The sequence below is a fragment of the Vigna unguiculata genome, chromosome 3, assembly GCF_004118075.2.
Source record: "Vigna unguiculata cultivar IT97K-499-35 chromosome 3, ASM411807v1, whole genome shotgun sequence".
NCBI lineage: Eukaryota > Viridiplantae > Streptophyta > Magnoliopsida > Fabales > Fabaceae > Vigna > Vigna unguiculata.
This window is the reverse complement of record NC_040281.1, coordinates 32,730,133-32,754,921: the sequence shown is the minus strand read 5'-3', so window position 1 is coordinate 32,754,921 and position 24,789 is coordinate 32,730,133. Positions and strand designations below refer to the sequence as shown.

At 32.1% G+C, this 24,789-nt stretch overlaps 1 pseudogene; it reads left to right on the top strand.

The window, feature by feature from the left end:
- The first annotated feature begins 14,311 nt into the window (after positions 1 to 14,311).
- LOC114175338 lies at positions 14,312 to 18,265 on the top strand (annotated as a pseudogene).
- The last annotated feature ends 6,524 nt before the right edge of the window (positions 18,266 to 24,789 follow it).

Sequence of the window (24,789 nt, the reverse complement as noted above, 5' to 3'; positions counted from 1 at the left end):
GTGAATATTTTTCAAAGTACAAGTGGTCTTCCTCTATTCACAGGTTTGCCGAGACATATGCGATTTTGGATGAGGATAACCCTGATGAGGCTATGTCATAAGACCGAGTTGGTTGCGTGGATAACGCTTGCCATGGGCGAGAGGCACTACAAGAAAAATCACTATTACCTACAGTAAAAATCCGTAAATAAGTCAAAAAATTAGTAGATGATGTAATTTTATCTATGAATTTTCTACAGACAAAAATCTGTAGGTAAAACAGTCGTAGCTAACTTTATCTACAGATAAATCCGTAGATAATTATCAATAAATTCGTAGGTAATTATCTACCGATATATTCGTAGGTAAGGTGCTCATCAACTTTGATGGCAATGGCTTTATTCTGCAACAATTATACAATTCTGAACATTAAAGTTCATCATAAAGGTCCATAATATTATGGCTTTGCATAAAATTTTTATAATATCTATAACTAAGTCATAAAGCAAATAATTTAAACATACCAAAGTTTAAGTTAACAATGTCAACAATTTAAACGTTTTAAAATACGATAATATGAATATATTTGTCTATACATGGAGATGAACTTAGTAACACTAATACTCAACCTTTATACAAGGATACAAAATGATTTGCACTTATCAATATATGTTATTTAGTAGGGAAAATGAAATGAATAAATTGAGAACCTAGGAAACTAAGTTTAAGTGGTTTAGTGAAGAGTTCTTCCTGATATTACATTTTGACAGAATCCACAACTTCCAATTTTGACATATCAGCACGTATCAACCATAACCTCTAGTATTGTCTTGTATTGACTTTCCTGAAACAACAAAATATATTTTTGGTCAATATGATGCATTAAAAATAGGTTTAGTCTAAAATAAAATAACTTTGTGCATGGATTTATCTATCACATAGTATGGCTCATTCAAAGGTATCTCTATCACATAATACAACTCATTCAAAGGTACCAGAGTTATCAACTAATAATATTCGAGTTTGAGAAACAAAACTCATACTTGTTGTAGACACGTATCACACTATGGAACCATAGTTTCAAAGTGCAACAATTTCTTTTTAATTTACTGGAAACTATAGAAAGAACATGTTAGAATATAGTTAATGTAAAAAAAATAAACTTCATAAAACATAAATTACATTAAAAGAAAGAAGAATTAAACTTATTATTTTCAAGGCCAATAAGAAATGTAACTTCAGTCATAAGACTTCCATTTGCAGCACCTTCTTCCATACAGAATACTCACTCACAAAAGCCTATACAATCATACATATTGATTCCCATATTAAACTATGTATAAATGAACATTCTATAAAACATTAAGAAGCATAAGTTGAGAAATGAAAACAAGACAAATTAAGCATGCTCGCCAAATTTTAAGCAATAAATGAAAGTTCAAGAATTGATATATATCATAATGTATCATTACATGAAAATCAAACAAATCAATGGGATGGTTTAATGGTGCACCAGAGACATAACAATGAAATGATTTTAATATCTGGGTAGAAAAATCTTATAGCATCATGTAACTTCAGGTAATATCCTATAAGTTAGTAGTTAAATCAATGAATTTAAAATCGTGAAAATATCAAATGGGTTAAGTAACATATAAGGTATATAATAAATAAAGTAAATATATTATAATGGTATGTTTACGTATGAGAAAAGAAATATAATTGAAAATATATTCTAATTATTTATTAAAAAAGACCAAAGGAATTTCCACTCATTTTAGGATTTCTTTGATCGAATCTAAGATATTTCTTAAACTTGTTAAGTAGTTCTAGAAAGCTATAAAATGTCAAAAATCAGGTTTGCAACAAACGTGGGCCTAAAATTTAAATGATTATTAAAATATAAAACAATTTGTTAGTTAAGATAACACTATAAATACATTCCCTAATGAGAAACGGTTAGTAATCAAAGAAAGGTCATGGTTTGTTGATATAGTCAATTTCAAGGAAGTTGGTGTGAATTTAAGGGAATATCGGTGACGTTAGAGGAGAAAGCTATTCAAAGAAGCCAAACATCATGTTTAGAATTATCCTTATCTCTTTAAAATAGGTGCAAATGGATTGGTGAGAAGATGTCTGTTTGGTGATGAAATTAAGGATGTATTATGACATTCTCATAATTCACCATATGGAGGACATTATAATTGGGAGAGAACAACAACTAAATTATTGCAATCAAGATTATATTGGCCTACCATTTTCAAAGATGCTCATGAACATCGTAGAAAATGTGACAAGTGTCAAAGGAGTAGTGCTATCACGAACAAAAATGAGTTACCCCTATAAAGCATGCTAGAAGTGAAATTTTTTTACTACTAAAGGATAAACTATTTTGGACCACTACCTATGTCCAATAGTTATAGCTACATCTTAATTTTTTGTGGACTATGTGTTAAAATAGGTTGAAGCCACAACTACTCAAAAGGTTGATTCAAAAATAGTGATCAAATTCCTAAAAAGGAAGATATTTTACAGATTTGGAACACCTAAAGTCCTCATAAGTGATGGAGGATCTCATTTATGCAATTCATAGGTTAGAATGGTATTATAACTCCCACATGAAGCATAAAATAACAACCTATCACCCTCAAACCAATAAACAAGCTGAAGTAACGAATAGGAAATTGAAGAGAATTCCAGAAAAGATTGTAGCCAATTCACATAAAGATTGGTTTGTCAAATTGGTTATGTAAATTATATTTATGAGACAAGAAACATTTTTATCGTTTTAAAATATTTTAAATATTATTTTTATTTTACTTTATTATATTAATTCACTACAAGAAATCACTTTATTATCTACGTCAGTTTTTCGTAGGTAATGTTCTCTTTTCGTAGGTAATGCATTGTTATCTACAAATTACCTACGAAGCAAATTTCGTAGGTATTGAGCTGGTAGGTAACTTTTTCTACAAAATTATGCTTCGTAGATAAAGTACCTACGAATATTATCTATGAAAGGAAGACGTAGATAATTATCTACGAATAACCTCCAAACATGATTATCTACGAAAACAATTGTGGATAATTTACAACTGAAGTTATCTACGAAATATTTCGTAGGTAACTTATCTACGAAAATTGTTGTAGGTAATTTATCTGCGACATTTTGTGTATGTAAATTACCTACGAAAATCTTCGTAGGTAAATTATCTACGAAAACTATCGTAGGTAATTTATTTCCAACATTCTACATATGTAAATTACGTACGAAAATCTTCGAAGGTAATTTACTATGACAACCTTCGTATGTAATTTACATAGAAACTTTTCGTAGGTAACATTATAATATAAAAAAATTATAAAAAATTTAAAATAATTTTAATTTCTAAAAATTATCATTAAATATTTTTACATATATTGATTGATGTTAAGACTTACATCTAAACTCTACCTGTCGACGACAATTTTGTCTACTTAATTATAGCTCAAAAAAGATTTTAGAATTAGAAAATATAGTAGTTTTATATCATAGACAAGAGTAGTGATGTCTAGACATAAAAGTTGGCCTCTATTTGTAGATCCTACAAACATCCCAACATTCAAATAACACCTTCAAATATAACAACATAGTTTTCCAAAGGTTTAACACCATTTATATCATCACATAAAAACATTAAAACTACAAATATAAAATAGGTTTAATTAATTGTAAGGTACCCAGTTTTTAAAAAAAATGTCAATTGCATCCTAACTTTTGAAAATTGCTTCAATTAGGTTCCTTTCAGACAGAGTTGACTAACGCCGTTAGTCAACGTGCCACATGTCAATCTGTGGTTTTTTTGATTTTTTTTTAAAAAAAACTAATTTTTTTTTATTTTTTTAATTTTTTTTAATTTTTTTTTAAAAAATTAAAAATGCCACGTGTCAAGTCCCTGTGTGTGACACGTGGCATTGTCAGTGCCACGTGGCATTGTAATGCCACGTGTCAGTGTCACTATTAGATGTCATTGTGTTGATTTCGATTTAGTCCCCACATATGTCTTTTTGTTTCAATGTAGTACCTAAGTATGTGTATCTGATTCAATTTTGTCCCAATTTTTTTTTAATAATTAAAATATTTTTGTAATCCATTTTTTATAAGATTAAAAATAATTAAGTATAAATATTTTTACAAAATTAAGTACTAATATTTATAATGTTTCTCTCAATTTCAGACCAAATTTATTATTTGTATGAATGTTATGCTATTTTTTTATTATTAAAAATGACTTAATAAAATGACTTTTACCACTAAATTTTAATATAAATATCAAATACTTAATTTTTTTAAAACTTTTATACTTAATTACTTTTAATTTTATTAAAAAATATTTTAATTATTAAAAATTATTAGGTCAAAATTGAATCAAATACAAATAAGTAGGTACTAAATTGAAACGAAAAAATGTAAATGGGAACTAAATCGAAATCTTCACAATGGCATCTGATAGTGACATTGACACGTGTCACACACAGGGACTTGACACGTGGCATTTTTAATTTTTTTAAAAAAAAATTTTTAAAAAAAATTAAAAAATTAAAAAAAAAATTACGCACGGGTCAAGTTAATTTTTTTTAATTTTTTTAATTTTTTTTAATTTTTTTTAAAAATTTAAAATGCCACGTGTCAAGTCCCTGTGTGTGACACGTGGCATTGTCAGTGCCACGTGTCAGTGTCACTATTAGATGTCATTGTGTTGATTTCGATTTAGTCCCCACATATGTCTTTTTGTTTATATTTAGTACCTAAGTATGTGTATCTGATTCAATTTTGTCCCAATTTTTTTTTAATAATTAAAATATTTTTGTAATCCATTTTTTATAAGATTAAAAATAATTAAGTATAAATATTTTTACAAAATTAAGTACTAATATTTATAATGTTTCTCTCAATTTCAGACCAAATTTATTATTTGTATGAATGTTATGCTATTTTTTTATTATTAAAAATGACTTAATAAGATGACTTTTACCACTAAATTTTAATATAAATATCAAATACTTAATTTTTTTAAAACTTTTATACTTAATTACTTTTAATTTTATTAAAAAATATTTTAATTATTAAAAAATATTTTAATTATTAAAAATTATTAGGTCCAAATTGAATCAAATACACATAAGTAGGTACTAAATTGAAACGAAAAAACATAAATGGGAACTAAATCGAAATCATCACAATGACATCTGATAGTGACACTGACACGTGTCACACACAGGGACTTGACACGTGACATTTTTAATTTTTTTAAAAAAAAAATTTAAAAAAAAATTAAAAAATTAAAAAGAAAATTAAAATTTTTTTAAAAAACTAGATCTTGACCCGTGCATACGCACGGGTCGATGTTTTTTTTTTTTAATTATGTGAAAAAGAGTAATAAATATTTATTATATTTTAAAAAAATTGTATAATTTGATTACGTATTATTATTATATTTTATTATAAATATAATATTTAAATTTAAAATTATAAGAAAGTTAAATTAATTTTTGTGTATATTTTTATAATAATAATAATTTAATATTTATTTAAAATTAATGTAATGGATTGTATATTTTGAATTGATCTTAGTAATTATTTATAGTATTTTCTTGATTTAGATTGGTTGATGTAAAAAACAACATTAATGGATGAAATAGTAGAGCTCGAAGTGTTAAGATATTTGAGTTTTTAATAATATTTTTAATTAGTTATTATTGTGTGATTAGAATTTTTTTTCCTTTTAATTTGTATTAAAAATATTAATGTAATTATTAATTTATTTAAATAAATAATTTTATTATATAATTATGTTTAAGTATTATAATTATGTATAACTATGTATAATTATATATTATATTAAAATGAAATGCATATACACAAATCATTTTGTTGTTAAAAAAATATAAGTATATTATACATTACGAATCCCGTTAAATACAAAATGAAGTTGATGATAAAATTTGTTAACAGAAGCATGGACATCAAACTTAAACCAATATTTAAAATGAATTGACGATATGGGATTATAAAAATATGTAGTTAAACATAAATTATTCTACTCAAAACAAATATATATATATATATATATATATATATATATATATATATATATATATATAACATGTAAGATTGTGTGACATTTAATACTCATCTAGAGTTTATCAAATTATTATAATATGAAAAACATACCCACACATTATTGCTAAAATAAGACGTAGATATATTATGAATAAGGGATCACGTATGAAAATATAATAATAATAATTATTATTATTATAATAGAAAAATATTAATACTAATAATAAAAATAATTATAACACAAAATAGTAGAGTAACATAAACATATGGGGTTATGGATAAGTAAAAAATAATAATAATAATAATAGAATAACAATAATATTAATAATAAAAATAATAACAATACTAAATATTGCAAACATGTTTGAGATTTAACTTTAACTTTAAAAAAAATAAGTAATAAGAAACAAATGAAAAACATTTAAATACTATTTCTAAATTAGAAATCAGTCCCAAAATATAATTGAAAAGAAAATGTAAAACAACATTAATAAAAACTATTAAAGTTCAAGCAAGCACTTGTTTATCATGTAAAGTTCAAGCAAGCACTTGTTCAAGCAAGCAACCACAGATAAACATGTAATGGTTTTCTTCTGTTATTAGCCTCAGGTAGATGTCTTCCTCATTTTTTTTTATCCAGGATACAACAAAGAAAATAGTTGAGACATACCAAAGGTACATCATGATAATGTATGCCTTAGCTTGAAGCCTATAACGCATGCTCAACGACAGTTACAAATAAATTCTAGTAAAATGTTAAAAGAAATCTTATCTTGAAGATATCAAAACATGAAGGTAAACCAATTTTTTTTTAAACAGAAACATTTTAACATTGATGTTTAATACTGGGCAGAAGAATTGTATTCCCTGAAATTTCACCAAGAATAGTTAAACCCTATAACAAATCACCAGATAAATCTGCTAAGGTTTTAAAAGAATTTAGCAATGAATAAATGTTCTGCAAAACATTTTTTAGTGTTTGAAACTAAGGCACCTAGCTAATTAAATTTCTCATGTACATTAATTGTAAAGGCATGTTTACACATCTACAAAACTACAGGCAAAATAAACTAATTGTTCATAAATTGAATATCACTGGCAAGGTGAGAAGAAAACCCCAAACTTCCATGTATTAAGTTGATAATCACTCACCAGATTATTTTGAATAGTAACCCCGTATAAATTTAAGGCATTTAGTGGAACAACTGCACATGAAACCTTTTCATACCTACGTGAACCTCAAAGTTCCCCATCAAGATGGATATTGTCCTCAAGGAAAATAAGGAAAAAACTGTAGGAAGGATTATGTTGGCAGATTTCCTTTTTTTTTTTTTACCGCAGATGAAAACACCAATATAGAAAAACAGGGTTTCCTTGGTGTTTATTGCCAATAGTATCATTTTTGTACTTTGGATACAGTGACAAACTTTAATGATACTCAACATCCAACATTAGAAGAATTTCAAAGAAAAAAAGTGAAGAATAAAACAATTTGAAATGTTTGAGTTATCCATTAATACATACAGCGTAATGACATTTCTACATCAACTTCAATTATATTGAAAGAGTAAAAACCAATTTGATTTAAACTTACCTCACCCATCTCAGGCTTTGATTTAATTCTACTAACCATTTGACCATGCATAGCATCAAATTTAGTATCTTTTTCTTCTAGGATGTTGTCCATATTAACTCTAGAAGGATCATCTTAAGCCTACTAACAATGAAATCAACCACAATGAAATAACACGTTAGCATTATAGAACTTCAAAAGAACATCAAAATTATAAGATATATCTATGTATGCAACATTTCAAAAAGAATGATACAACATGCGGTTAATGAATCCAATGAAAATTATGTTACCGACACAAACTTCAAACGAACACCGATGTAACCATAAACAACACTTGCAACACCTGCATTACACTTAAAGACATATTTTGTAATGAATAACCAATTGATTCGTACAGTAAGAAAACAATTTCTCAATCAAAAATATTTTAAAGATATATGGTTTTTGCCACAACTTAAAACAGAATCCCAAAACATCCCAAAAATTCACAAACAGAATCTCAAAAAATCACAAACAGAATCCCAACAAATAATGACACAATAGCAAACACTATAAAAAAACGATTTAACTTGTTTTGGGTAATCAATATTCAACTCCTATCATAAGAACCAAAATACAAAAGAAAAAAGCTTTATCAAGCATACAACCACAAAGCACAAATTACCGAAAGGTTAAAAAAATATGTTAAGGAACCTTAACAAACCCTAAACTATGAAAAACATATCAAAAGATCACAAACCAAAAAATAGAAAAACACCAATTGTAACAACCAAAATACCAAAAACTAATATTTATTTAGCATTTCAACCATAAATCACAACTAATCCAGAGATCATAATAAAAAAACCATGATAGTGGTTCAAGTAAATGGGGTTAAAAGAACATCTAACCTTATAATCTCAGCTTGTCAACTGAGATTTTGCGAATGCTTCAATGGTGAATGTCTGAACTTATTTTCGCAGCTTGTGATTTGTAAACCCTTCAAAATTGTAAGTATATACCACATACCAACTAAAATTGACAATAAAAATTAAAAGCATAAGAAAAATTAAGAAAATAAAACCTCAAATGCTAAAAAAATACCTTTTTCGGTAACACTACCATTGTATAACAGAACAAAAAAAATAGTTTTAGAACAAACAAAAAAAGTATTAAACCAATATAGTCATGTACATACCTGGGGTAAAAGTTTCTCAACAGACTGTATGTTGGCATCCAAGTTCTTGGTTGCGACTCCCTGCCCACTTTTATGAACATCATAATATACTCTTCCATAGGATCCCTCCCAAATCAGAGTATCTGGATCAAAGTTATATGTAACTTGTTGAGCTTTAACCGAGTGAGTGCCCTCCTTTGCATAATTGAACTTATCACACTATCTTTGTCAAATTCAATTTTCGTTTAAAATAAAATAAAAATTAAAACAATAAGGTATTTATATTGAAACTTTTCAATAACATATTACGCAATCAATCCAATTGACATGGAATTATCACTCAAACAATGCTTAAAGTGTAAGGACATTGGAGCCAACATAACATTAAAAAAAATTGCATCAATTTTGAACATAAGCAACAGGAAAAGATTAGCATCTTAAAGTGAATATATCACAACATATCTCATGAAATTAATATATCCTTTATTGGTCTATAGTTGCTAAAAGAAAGCCTTTAAATTATGCAAATCTTTGCATAAGTTTCATTCTTATCTGTTTTTATTTATTTTTTCATCAAAAAATTAGTAAGATAGATAAAGATTACTAAAACCTATACTACCTTTTGTTCAACCCATAATCATATGTTTACGAAACAATGGAAAAAAAATAAGTTTACAAAAAGATAAACAAAATTACAACACCCAAATCAAGAAATACATACAATCCAATAACTAAAATATAACAATAGAACAAACAACATTTAAGGAATGAACATTCAAGGAAGAGAAAAAAAATCCAAGTAAAAAATAATCTCCTTGATTCAAGTCTTTCAAGAGCATTTAGGTAATAGAAGAAAAAAAAATGTCGTAGGAAGTAATTTGGTATTGGTTTCTTCAAAGCCCAGGTGTCCCTCTTGATTCTTACATTTCATCAAAATGTGAAAGTCAATTTAAAAAAAAAATTAGCACAAATAAATTTTCATGTCGACACACTATTTCCAGCAAGCAAAAGTAAAAGAAGAATGAAAAATCATGTAAAAGCAGAGTTAAAAGAAGAATAAAAAAACACTTAAAAACCATAAATAGCAAACATATCCTTGAGTGCTTACCTCTCCATACAAAAGAAAATTAAACTTAAAAAAAAATCCTCTTAAAAATTATTTTCGTCATGTTGCTTCAAGATCGACTTTGGTCTTCAAATTCTTGGATCTTCTCTTCAAAAACTCCTAAAAACTTTAGAAGAAAAAAAAAATCAAAGAACAACATGTCTTCAATCAATTTATTCAAACAAAAAAAAAACGTAAACAATCAAAAATTATCTTCCACCATTGCGGTAATGGTGGAGGTTCGAATGTGAACAACTGGTCCATGCTTGATTTCTCTCTATATAGAAATGAAAAGGGACCAAGAGAACTTAGAGGAAAGAAGAAAGAAAGTGTATCTTGAAAAGACTCCAGACTCTTCTTCTACTGTAAAATACACAGACATCAGTCAAATGTTATTCGACAAAAATGAGCGAGAAACACACGCTCAAATTCAATTTACTGATACAAATTTCATTAATGACAGGGTAGAAAGGGAAAGGTAAAAACGTAGACTTTAACAAAAACCTAGACGGTAATGATAAAAACGTAAACTTTAACAAAGATCACCAAATAATGATGAAGAAAGAAGAGAACTTTAATAAACAGAAAAAAATTGCATTCATCAAATCAAACAATAAATCGTAAAATGTACCTTTTATGTGCAATTTTAACACTCAAACACCATATTCCTAGCGTTTCAAATAGCCATAGAAAAGAAAAATCCATAGACAAATAAATGTTTAAGATTTTATTCAAAAATACATTTTAAAAACAAAAACTTGAACATTTTTTGACCCATGGTAATAGGCGTATGAAATATAAAAACAAATTACAACAATACCATCAACAACAACAAAACATGTTCAAGATTTTGTTCAAAAGTACCCTTTAAAAACAAAAACTTGAACCTTTTCGTCAACACACAATAATAGGTCTACGGAGTACAAAAAATATAAATACAACCCTAAAACATGTCCAGGACGAAAAATATTGCAAAAATTAAACCTTTCTTGTCAAAATAACAAAACAGATGAACAACAGTCCAAAAAATAACATAATAGGTATAACATGCATAAAAAATGCCAACTATAAAAACTGAACACAAAAACAACATCTAAAACAACAAATAATGTTCAACAGTTTCTAAAAACAAAATATCAATCTTTTCTTCGACACCCAAAACATCGGAAAAATTATATCTTTGAGCTTTATAAAAAAAAATGTTCTGTACCGAGTAAGAAGAAGAAGAACCAAAAAAAAGAAAAAGAACATCGTAAAAAAGAAACAGACATAAATGAACACAGTAAGAAGAAGAAAAACAACAAAAAAACATGATAAAAATACAACAAAAAATAAACTACACCGAAAACAACTTCTGCAAACCTTCAACAACAACAATGACAAAAAAATAAAAAACACGAACAAAAAAATTTCAAACTTAGGCTACTGTAAGAACAAAAAGAAGGAGCTTTAAAAAAAATTACAACGATAACCCAAGAAAAATAAACAGCCAAAAAAAAAATACTTACGTTGGTATGAAGAAGAAGAAGAAAGAAGATGCAATGAAGTCGAAGAAGAAAAAAGAAAGCAAATATGTGTTTGAAGAAAGAGATAACGGAAGAAGAAAAAATGAAATACCTCCACCAAATGCAATGGCTTGAAGAAGAAGCCTCTGATTGTCAACAAAACATCAATCACCATTTAATGCTTTCAGGAAAAAAAAACGAAAACCCAAAAGACGATATTACCCTCAATTTGAGACAGCTGTCAATAATTTAGAATGTCTATCACAGTAAATTACCTGCACTAAGAATTTCTTAGATATATAGTAGAAATCAAAAAAACCACAGATTGACACGTGGCACGTTGACTAACGGCGTTAGTCAACTCTGTCTGAAAGGGATCTAATTGAAGCAATTTTCAAAAGTTGGGATGCAATTGACACTTTTTTAAAAGTGGGTACCAATTTGACACACTAGTACCAAACTGGGTACCTTACGATTAATTAAACCTATAAAATAAAGTAGATAACACAAATTAAGAAACTAACAAATAATCTACATAGGTTAAGTCCTACAATTTAAAAACTAACTAATTTTACCCTTAGTTCAACAAGTTCTACAATTACAAACCTAACTAATAATCTGCATAATGAGAAGAGTTTTGTCCATGATGGTGGTCCCTCTTTTGAGCATCATCTTGGTTTTGGTCCTTATTTTGTGGTTGTTCATTGACGTCTTGCAAAATGGTTTGTGCGGCGGGAGGAAGAAGAGGGAGAACAACAGTTACTAAGGATTCTAATTTTCTTTGCAGTCGTTGATTCTCCTCCCTAGATTGACGAAACTCCTCCCTAGAATGAAGAATTTCTTCTTCCAACCTTAGAATCTTTTATGAATCCATAGTTGTAGAACTAGATGTTTGTTGTGTGAATGCTTCCCCGCAAAGATAATTTTCATTCAGTTTTCCAACCCCATATACCCATCCCTTAGGATTTTTGCCACCAACAGCAACTAACCAACTTTTTTCCTTAACTTCTCTTCCTCACCAGGGTCCAATGGAGATATTTCTTCTCTTTCACCACAAGAAGCAGCCTCAGATCTTGCTTGGGAAAATACAGTTTGAAATTCCTCCTATTATTCAAAAATAGACATGTTATATAATGAGAAATCTTTATATTTAAAAAGGAGGAAATATATAAGAAGTTAGAGAAAATACATATGTTTGTTTAGATTTGTGATCTACAAAATCACCGATATTCTTTCAAACATTAGTATGGTGCAAAAGCTCATCAAAATGTAGAGGACAACCCAACTGTTATGCCTATAACCAAAACTAATTAATCATGATAAAATAATAATCAAGTTATATAATAGTATTTTTTTAATGTACATACCATGCGAATGGCATGCGCATGAATGGTGATTGAGCCACCTGTGTGCAAACATCCACCCTTCTCAGATGCTCGATTCTTTTGATTACAGACACTCTTTGATCGAAACTCGGGTTGGTTCCACTTAACAAGCAAATTGTTCCATACTCTATCAAACATCCAATAAGGTTTTTTCCCAGTTTTTCTTGCTTCTAGGAAGATTTTAGAAAGTCTATGAAGAGGCCTTTGTGTTGAAAATATTTCTAATCTTCTCCTCATGTTCAGGTCTCCAAGTAACCTTTCTATATATTAAGAGATAATCTAGTAGTTAAGATATTGATCATTATAGTAAACAATATATGCATAGAAATTAAATATGCTTAATTGAAATTTATTAAAGAGTAGGTTACAAGTATAAACTTGCCTTGAACCTTTGGAAAAAGACCTCATTCTCTTCATCCAACATTGCACCCTAAGCCAACCATGGCTCAACATATTGTTGCTTAATTGTCTTTGTGATTGTCTTGGAGGCAACTCTACTTGGGTAAAACCTAAAAATATAAACACATTGTTGAAAAATATGATGTCAATATGAATAAAACCATATAATATAAAAGAAGAAATGATTTCAACTAGTGTTGATTATTACCCATCATTACAAGGTTCAATAATTTCAAGCACTCCACCAATAGGAGAGTCATCGTCTTCATTTATGGATGGTTCACTTGCTTCTTCGGTAGACATGTGTTGGTCTTCCTGAAGTACATTATGAATAGATAGGAGGGTATTGAGGTTGGTGTATCATTTTGTTGAGAGGGAGAAGATAATGATGTCAATCTAGCACCAACACATTGGGAAGCCATAGATGAAGGTGTATGTTCATTAACATGAGGTTGCACAGGTTGAAAAATGGGGGGTTGGGAAGGGGTAGATTCAGCTATTGATGGTTGGGAAGGAATTGGTACAACATTTGCAGTTGTAGAAGGATTTTGTTGATCAATAGGGGAATCAAGTACATGTGCTTTTGTGATGGTAATCTAAGAACATATTTTGGTCGTCTTCCCTTCATTGTCCCTTTTCTCCCCTTTTTGGCAATAAGCAAAGATGGTTCAGGAATGTCTTTATTACATCCTGATGACATATCTACCACTGCAAAGAAGAACATATACAAATCAGTTGCATATGTCCTTAAATAAAATATATGGTTGTGATACAAATGTTAAAAAGAGGAGGATATCAAATATCAGATAGTCATAATGGAATATAATTGTGAAACAAGAACATAATTCATGATTCTTTTATGCAAAAAATGTTCATAACTTGTTTTTTTCTTATTCCTTTTCTATTTCATACGTTATGAAAGAACTAGAACTAGTATTAGTATATCATTGCACATACACATCTTCCCTTTCTCATGAATAACAAGTAAAACTAAAAAACTACTCTCTTTGTTAGTTATGTTTATGATGAGGTTCCTATTAGTATAAAAAAATGAGAAACTGTGAGTGTGTATAACCTACAACAATGATTGGAATGCAATTATCATGGTTCTATTTCCATATTTCGTGAATGGATTGGCAAGAACCGTGTCAAACAAGAAGGAGAAGAATTATAAGAGGGAGGAAGATGGAAGGGCAATTGTAGAAGAATTGGCAAAGAAAGCAAGGAAGAGTGAACTGTTACTGAGTTTATCTAGAGTTGTTAAATCGACCAAGGCCAACAATTTTGCTTTTGTCTTCATTTAATAGGGGACGGAAAGGAGTGAATCAGGATTGTCTTCTTGTTTAGGAATGTAACATCCCGTCAGGATATTACGGATTTATAAAATAAATTAAAGAAAATAAAATAATCAGCACATTTAATAACACCTCATTTTCCCAAAACGCGGGAAAATTTAAAATTTATTAAATAAACAAATAACGTTCATAACAACCCGTTATAAAACCAAAAGAACAATGTTATAATAATCACCCCACAGGGTTTACAACTGTTTCCAAAACAAGTAAAAGCAGACATAAGAATTCCCCGAGTCTATCCCCTCTCCGCGACTAAGCTTCACCTGAGCCACCTGCATCAACAACATCTGCTCCCGTGCACCGCTTACACGATCATCGCCAAACACACGCAGATAGGGTGAGCTTAACAGATAAAACATATATAATATTACAAATATATATATAACTATCTACATCCACACATGTCACTATACATAACTTAACATCCCACATTGTTCTATACTTTAATTCCTTCCATCTGACCCCCAATCAGAATATTCGTGTTCTACATCGTCTAATGATCACTTCAAGGTGACATGCTGCCATACCTATCGGCCACAACCGATAGAGCACGTGCGGAAAACCATGCTACGGATTGTACACCATAACGCCGGTAGAGTTCCCATATACGAACATAGTCTGTATCGTCCCAAGACTACCAAACTCGTCAGCCAACAACTGAGGAGGGTAATCTATCTGGACCCATCCGTACTGGCCACAACCAGCACGCTCACACCAGCAACACTCGCCAACCCGAGCCACAACTTAAGGGTTCCTCATGTTCATCCGCCATCCCGAGCCACAACTCAAGAGATGCTATTCCGAGCCACAACTCAAGGAATACCACATGCTTAACCCTTATCTTGAGCCACAACTCAAGGGATACGTTCCGAGCCACAACTCAAGGAACACCAGCAAACCCACCTTTAAAGCACCGCTAGACGCCTTGTAGATCACAATTACACAACCCAAAATTCCAAGCTGCAGCAATACAGATCGCCTGGCAGGAGACACGTGCCGCCAAGCGCTGCCAGCTCTCAGACCGCCTGGCGAGTGCCGCGTACCGCCAGGCGCAAAGCACCTAAAAATTCTTTCTCGCTGCAGGTACCGCCTGGCGGTGTTACTCTCACTGCTAGGCACCAACGTAGCAGTGGCTCACTGTTGCACCTATATCGCCTGGCGCCAAAGGCCAACCGCCAGGCGCTGCGCTATCAGACTCTCTCTGATCCCCTCTCTATCGCCTGGCGGAGTGGTTCTCTCCCGCCAGGCACTATACCAGAATAGCTTGTTTCTGGTTTAACACATTTTAGTACCTCTAATGATCCTTCATTCCCTTTCACGGACTTCTCCATCCCTTACTCTACCCCCAAGTTTAATATTAAGGTAAATATTACATATCATCATCATAGTTAACCCACTCATACTCACACAAAATAGAAAGTGTATACCCGATAATCAAACCATTGGTCCTGTTGACATGTGATTAACCATCTCAATCAATTATCCTATACTCGGACTGGCTCAGATTCATACCCATCCACCCTTAGTTGCGCCTCATACTTCATTCCTAATTAAAGCTTATTTTCCAACCTCAACATCCACTTAGGATTCTTCATCCTTTATCCTTCATGACTTGTTATCCCACTCAAAATATATCCAAGAGAAACATTATCATTGAATTACCCTTTTTTATTCCGCGATCAGATTATCCTCGCATCTAACCCGAACCAGACGCACTCCAACTTTCCCACAAGCCTCTGATTTCCTCGCTGTCGCCTCGCGGTATCCTCTAGTCTGCCAGGCGGTACACCGGACCTGGAAAGAATCGAGGTTCTATCACGTCCCCTCACATTTTCCCCCATTCTCTTGCTGCGTTTCCTGTCAAATATTCTCTTAATTTACACTCCCATTCACTTGCATATAGACCTAGGTGTAATCCTCCCTTCAATCTATACCACTTTCTCTCTTATGATTTCGACATCAACAAGTCTATTAGCAAGGTCTCCTTTACCTCCAACCCTAACACTGTTCCATTACTTATACAGATCATTCAAGCCGAAAATCAACAAAATACCACTCCCATTATCTTATAACTACCAATCCCCACCTTTTTCATCGATCAGAAATCTCCCAGAAAGCACAGAACCAGAAAATCGAGTCAACAGACTCGCGTCGCTTGACAGAAATTCATCACCGCCAGGCTGCTCATAAAAATAAGCCCAGAATTTCATCATTCATTTGCGTCGCCTGGAGATACAGGGTTCCACCGCCAGGTGCTGCCCCCAGAAACACACCAAACACATATAGTTGGTATGAGCCGCCTGGCGGCTATGCATAGCCCGCCAGGCGATTTCTGGAAAATTTCCAGAAATCAGAATTTCAGAATCAAAACAAGAATCATACATTCATATCATCATACAGTTCATGGAATTTAATAAAACAATAAGGCAAACGAAGTTCAGCTCCCCTAACCTGATCTCCTTTGCTACACTTGAAATCCTCAAGCTCTTTCCTTTGGTCACCAATGGCCACTCTTGAATTTCCTCAACCCCGCCTCCAAATTCACTCACGCTAGTCCCCTTTCACTCACTTTTCGTCTACCCTTGGCTGCTGATTCCAGTAGGTTTCTGTTACCCTTTCCAATTCCATCCAAAGTTAACATTAGCAAAAGAAAAATAAAGTTTCATTTAGAATTACCAAGGTTCGAACCCATGACCATGCCAATGCCAATTCAATACACAACCATTCAACCAATTCATGTTTCTTACTAACAATCATAATTCAATTATCATATCATTCCATAGCATGACTTCACAGATTTAAATAATAAAACAATAACAAAAGTTAACATACATAGGACTTGAACCCAAGTCCTCTCACACAAACCAAGTACTCTCAACCACTTGAGCTAGTACTTTTCCACGTCATACTCTTCATAATTAATGTCATAATTATTTTCCCACCCGCATTTATTAATTTATTAATTAATTAATTAATTAATTAAATGATACGGGTCTTACAGGTGAGACAACCACTTTTTTCAAGCCATTACAAGTTAGCTTAGTGTACAAATTATCAAACGTTATACTTTGTTTGCTATTGATGATGCTAGGAATTTGGATGCCAACAAGACATTATGTTCTATGGAGTTTTTGATGGGCATGTCCCTTGGGGACACTTTGTAGCAAAAAGGGTCAGGAAACTGGTGCCAACAATTTTTCTCTACAATTGGCAGGAAAATCTTGCAGCAACGTCACTTGACCTAGATTTTAAGATGGAAGAAGACATACATATCCATGGTTTGGACGTGTGGAAACAGTCCTACATCAAGACTTATGTTGTTGTTGATCAGGATCTGAAGCAACAAATAGGGTTCGACTCATTTCTTAGTGGCACTACAACATTGACAATTATCAACAAGTTATCTACATTCTCTATTTTCAAGTTTTTATATATTTTATTTACTTGTTTAAAATCTCTTGGTTGTCCATCCTAGTCTTTAATTAATAATAAAGACATACCATGTCAGGTTTAATGGAAATAATTTTTTTTACTTACTGAATTTTAGTGGCCAAGTTTCGCTATGGTGTGTAATAATCATAATTGTTCTAAAAATGTTTGTCAGTGATGTTTCAGGGTGAATATCTTATTATAGCAAACATAGATGTTGTAGAAGTTGCAATGAACATAACAAACACATTCTATTGTCATTATTTCCATTAACATTTTTTATCTATATGTGATTGTGTCCTTTAAGTGTATGCTTGGTGGATTTATAGGCAGATCACGGAGGAGAGAATCACTTGGTTAAAAGAAAATTGAACATGATCATCAACGATTTACAGAAGATGCAGAAGGAAGATAAAATAAATAAATAATTAATATTTTCATGTGATAAAGAGCATGGTGATGCCACAAAATTAGGTCACTTGAAACAGAAAATTGCAGAGTTGAATGGTGAAATAGAGATTTATTATAAGCAACGTGATGAGCTAAATGAGCAAATAAAAGGGCTCAACTTTGAGTGTGAGCATCTGAATAAAGAAAACCTGGATATCTCTTTGAGATTAAACCATAAAGAAGCACAATAATTGTGTTTCAAGATAAAGACTAGACACAACAATGATCTCGAATGTCAGCATTTTGAGGATGAATATCGAAATCTTTCAGCTGAAATAACATTGAAAGTAGAAGAAAACGAAAAGAAGGTCATGGAAGCTTATGCAGAAGATGATGAATTGTAGAAGTAGAACAAACTCATGGAAGAAATTCTCCAGAAATACAATCAAGAGCTCAGGCTTATTACAAATAAGAATGAATTGAAACGTCAACAACTCTTGAACCAAATAGATTCAATAATATGCATCATGTTGAGTGCAAGTTTTAAATTATGTTTAGTGTACTAATTCACATAAATTGTGAGAGCAAATAGCTTCATTTGAATTTCAAAAAGTTTTACAATGATAAAGATGGGATTGTTTTTTTTTTCTATGTTGTGATAAATTTCTATGACTGGAACTAATTAAACACCACTTAGTGGAGACAACTTGTAATTCTAAAAAATGTTAACTACCTAATTAGTCATGAAAGAAATGCAATGAACCAACTGAAAATCAATCTTACTCAACTCATTAAATTTTTACATAAACACACATCATAAAATTGAAGATAATGAAAGAGTAAAGATGCTAAATTTGTAAAAGATACCTAAAACAGGGACTAAAACTACATGCACAAGTTCTAAAGACCTAGACATGACTAATTCTAAAAAAAATTTGTCCAAACAAAAACTGGTACAAATCATTGATCTAATTGTTATACGGCTATTCAGAACTATCATCATCCAATTCCATTTCTTCATTGTCTTCTTCTGACTCGTTATCATCAAATTCCCCTTCATCTTCTTCTTCCAAATCGAAGTCTTGAATTTCCTCTTCTTCTGTGTCTTCTTTTATTGCTATATCTTCTACTTCAACACCATTTTGTGAATCTTGGAAGCCTAAAATAGGTTCAACTTCTATGATTTCATTAACGTGTGAAACTTGGTCTTCTTGGTAACACATATCATCATCTACATTAGTAGCTTCTATGCGACCTCTAGGTTTTATCTTGATTACAACACACCAGCCACGTTTATCTATTTGAGATGGTGGATATCAGACTTAATATACTTGTCTTACATTGTGAGCAATTATAAATATATTATATGACACATATCTTTTATCCATTCGAATATCAACAACATGGTATTTAAAGTCCACTTTTGTACCTCTTCATGATGGATTGATGAAGGATTGACCCCAACCAAGGATGGAGGCACATGCTTAAGAAGACTAAGCATGTTTAGAAAGGAAGCTCACTAATCCTTCATCGCTTTCATTTGTGTTTGTTATTTTTGATTCCCAAAGTTGACTTAGTTGAATCAACTTTAGTTGACTTGTTGACCTTTGACTAGGTTTGACTTGTTGACTATAGTTGACTTGACTTAAGCCAACATGCTAATCTATGTTTATTTGCTTTGTAGGTTAATTAGGAGTAAGAAAGCAATGCTAGGTGGCACATGGTGATTGGGGAGCATAAATGATGTGGAGGAGAGAGTAAAGTAAAAGGCATGAAGCAAGTGTACCTATGTACCTTTGGTCTCCTTTGTTTTTAGCACACTTTGACCACTTTTTGGAGACATATGAGACACCATAGTTGGCTCTTTTGTCTCTCATTTTGGTAGCCTTATTTGACCTAGTTTCTAGAAGCTAGGGTTAGGTTTTTGTAGAGACATCCTTAGGTATCTTTTATTTGCTTAGAGGCCCCTCAACTCTTCTATATAAGGGGTGCTCCTAGAGATGTAAAAGGGTTGAACATTTTGAAGTAAAAACACTCTTGTGTCTCAACCATTTGTGAGAGTTTCCTCCCTTGGGAGTGAATACTTGTAAGCCTTATCTTGCATAGCAAGTGGCGGCACACATCCACTCATCTTCAAGGTTGCCATGGCTTCTAGCCTAGCCTTGTAGTGGCGTGCTTCTCACATTTTTACCATTTCTTTCCTTTCCATTTTATGTTTTCTTCTTCCTTTAATTGTTCTTGGTTTTCTATGGTTTATGTGCTTTCCATTTCCTTTTTGTTTTGAATCAATCCATCATCTTCTTCTCTTTTTGCTTTGTGAAAGGAACCTTCACATCTAGATAGCTTGCAATCTTAATGTCCAGTGGGGATTTCACTTAGCTTTCTTAATCAACTCACACCATATTCAATCATCTTAAAAAGAAACAAGATAATCCTTCATCATTTGGTATCTAGAGCCTAGGTTATCTTGAATATGGTGTTTTTCATGTTCTAACCTTGTCTTGTGTAGCTATCTTTGAATGATCCACATAAAAACAATGCTGGCAGAAATTGTTCACGATTTTAAAAGATTAAACTGCACCTGCTCAGTGGTCCAAAAATTACGTTCTTAATGTCAAAAGAAAGCTCTGTGAGTCTAGTTTTTTTTTTAAAAAAAGAACCAATGCATTTGGAGTTCTGTGGAGAGAGTTATGATTGAAATAGTGAGCAAAGGTCAGAGCTGCCGAGATCACCGCGAGTCAACGTTTTTCAGGTTATGTTGGGCAGTTTTGGCTACTGTTTTTGTTACTCTTCTTACTCCTAAATGTGGTTGGATAACATGTCTTTGGATGCTTAGTCTTTGAGCCTCAAATCCATGAGTTTAAATGCATGATAGCTACATGTTTGTGTCTTTGTGTATGTCATGTTGAGTCTTTAAATGTGTCTAACTTTTGCTTGAGTCATATGTCATATGCTTCTTTGAGTTTTCTTATTCTTGTTTCTAAGTATTTGAGCTATTGCATGAGATCTATGCCTTTTGTTGTAGCATGCTCCTTGAAATTGATTTTGACCTAATTTTTAAGGAACTAAGTGTTCAAGACACCCTAAAATATCCTTCTCATCATCTTAAGTACCTAGTTTTGAAAAGAAAAATTATTTTCATGACCAAAAACAGTTTGGCCAAGAGCTAATGTGTTGCTTGGTGAATTCATTTGGCCATTTTTACTAGGTGTTATGCTACCAAATTTTATACTTAGATTTTGGGTGATATTGGCAAATTAGTTCCATGCTTTAACTTGGTTATGATCTTTCTTGGTGTATGCATAATTTGAGGTATAATCTTGGCTTGTTCAAATGCTTTCCATAGAGTCTTTAAAAGTGTTTTTCATTGCTTTAGTCTTGTTCAAGTTTTGTCTTTAAAACAAAATTTCCTTAGAAGTTAAACTTTCTTGTTTTTGTGCTTTTCTTGCTTGTCACTAGGTGTTCTTTGTTGTGTCTTAGTAGTTTTCTTTTCTTGAAACTCTTGGGATGTTGTGGCCGAATCACTTGTCTTGCATTTGAAAGGTTTTGAACAAGTTTTTAAAAGTGTTTGCTTCACTCCTTTGGTGGATTTTGAGTGCTAGCCTTGCCTTGTTACTTTGGGAGAGTGATCTAAACACTTGGGTTACAATTTGGGTTGGATTTGGTCTCGGTTTTCATGTTGTCTATCCTCTAATCCATTTATTTTGTCTCGGATTTGAGTGTTTTTGTTGTAGAAATCATGGAAAGTTCATCAAATGCACCTACACCAAACAAAAACAATACATTGATGAGATTGCTTCGGGATTTGGAGTTGTCTAGGAAGGAGGCCTTTGAACAATTGAGAAAAGACAAGGAACAAAGTGACCTAAGAATCCAAGAGCACATTGAAAGGCTTGAAGCTAAAGAGCAAGAAAGAGAGGCTAGGAAAAGAGGGCATTATAGGCGCAACCCATCACAAGAGAAGCAAACTCCAAAGATTCCTAAGTTCTATGGAGGAAGTGATCCCAAAATCTTCCTTGATTGGGAAGCTAAAATTGATCAAATTTTCATTGAAAATCATGTAAAGGATCAAGCACAAGTTGATCTAGTAGTTTTAGGATTTTTGGAGTATGCCAATACTTGGTGGCATAAAGTTTGTAAGAATTATGACCAAGGGCCACCCGCGGCTTCTTGGATGGACATTAAAACTCTTATGCGTGCTAGATTTGTTCCTCCCTCCTATAGGAAGGAACTTATTTTGAAGCTCCAAAGGCTTCACCAAGGTCCTATGAGTGTGAGTGAATACTTTAAAGAATTAGAGTCTCAAGTGTGTAAGGTTGAAATAAAAGAAACTAACAAAGAGAAAATAAAAAGATTTGTGAGTGGTCTTAGGAGAGATATAAAAGACCAAGTAGAGTTGTATGAGTACTCCACTCTTGAAAATGTTTTCACACTTGCCCTTGGGATTGAAATTCAATTGAAAAGAAAAAGAAGGGCAAAGAAGAGTTACTCACCTAACCACTACTCTAGTCACTCATGGAAGGGAAATGATAAAAAGAAACATGATAAGTTCCCTTCTAACTCTCATCAAGAACCACCAAGTAAAAGTAAGTCACCAAGTGATCACATTCACCATTCCACTTCTCAAAGATAAGTTCCATTAAATGTTTTAAATGTTTGGGTTATAACCACATTGCTTTAAATTGCCCAACCAAAAGGACCATGATCTTAAAGAAGAGTAATGATGTTGAAAGTGAACACTCATCTCCCCATTCTCTTTCAAAAGAATCTTCTTCCTCTAGTAAAACTAAATTTTTTGAGAAAGACCCTATGTTATTAAGGCGCATGATAGGTCAAGATCAAAGTGAGCTTGAGCCAACTCAAAGAGAAAATATTTTTCAATCTAGATGCAAAACTAACAAATGGGTTTGCTCTCTAATTATTGATGGAGGAAGTAGTACCAATGTAGCTAGCACAAGGTTGGTGGAAAAGCTTAGCTTAGAGACCATTCCTCATGCTAAGCCCTACAAGCTTGCTTGGATAAGTAAAGAGGGAGAAATAGATGTCAATAAACAAGTCCTAATTAACTTCTCTATAGGAAGCTACAAAGATGAGGTGTTATGTGATGTTGTTCCCATGGAAGTCACACATATCTTACTAGGTAGGCCATGGCAATTTGATAAACAAACTTTACATGATGGTCATACCAACCAATACATTTTCTTCATAAATGGGAAAAAGACCACTTTACAACCTCTATCACCTCAAGAAGTTAATAAGGATAGAAATATAATAAGAAAAGATAAAGAAGAAAAAGAAAAGGGGCAAGCTTTCACTAAGGTGTTACTTGCCTACAAAAAAATTCTTCCAAAGCAAGATGTGCATCACCTTTCCTTCTCTTCTCAAGCCAAAAAGGAAGGCCCAAAGCACAAGCAAGAGAGGAAGAGTACTCTAGAAAATAAAGATGGCCTAACCAAGGTTAAGGGTAATATCCTTAGAAAGGATGGAACAAGAGCTCAAAAAAAGGAGGCGCAAATCCTCCCCCAAATCAAGTCAAGCTCCATCTACAAAGGCTTAAAAAATTTGTGGTCAAATTCTCTCCAAAAAGGGGATGATGATGAAGGATTGACCCCAACCAAGGATGGAGGCACATGCTTAAGAAGACTAAGCATGTTTAGAAAGGAAGCTCACTAAGCCTTCATCCCTTTCATTTGTGTTTGTTATTTTTGATTCCCAAAGTTGACTTAGTTGAATCAACTTTAGTTGACTTGTTGACCTTTGACTAGGTTTGACTTGTTGACTATAGTTGACTTGACTTAAGCCAACATGCTAATCTATGTTTATTTGCTTTGTAGGTTAATTAGGAGTAAGAAAGCAATGCTAGGTGGCACATGGTGATTGGGGAGCATAAATGATGTGGAGGAGAGAGTAAAGTAAAAGGCATGAAGCAAGTGTACCTATGTACCTTTGGTCTCCTTTGTTTTTAGCACACTTTGACCACTTTTTGGAGACATATGAGACACATTCTTTGTCTCCTTTTGTGCTAGAACGAAATTAGCCTTGCACACACCATCGTGGTCTCTTTTGTCTCTCATTTTTTGTAACCTTATTTGACCTAGTTTCTAGAAGTTAAGGTTAGGTTTTTGTAGAGACATCCTTAGGTATCTTTTATTTGCTTAGAGGCCCCTAAACTCTTCTATATAAGGGGTGCTCCTAGAGATGTAAAAGGGTTGAACATTTTGAAGTAAAAACACTCTTGTGTCTCAACCATTTGTGAGAGTTTCCTCCCTTGGGGGTGAATACTTTTAAGCCTTATCTTGCATAGCAAGTGGCGGCACACATCCACTCATCTTCAAGGTTGCCATGGCTTCTAGCCTAGCCTTGTAGTGGCGTGCTTCTCATATTTTTACCATTTCTTTCCTTTCCAT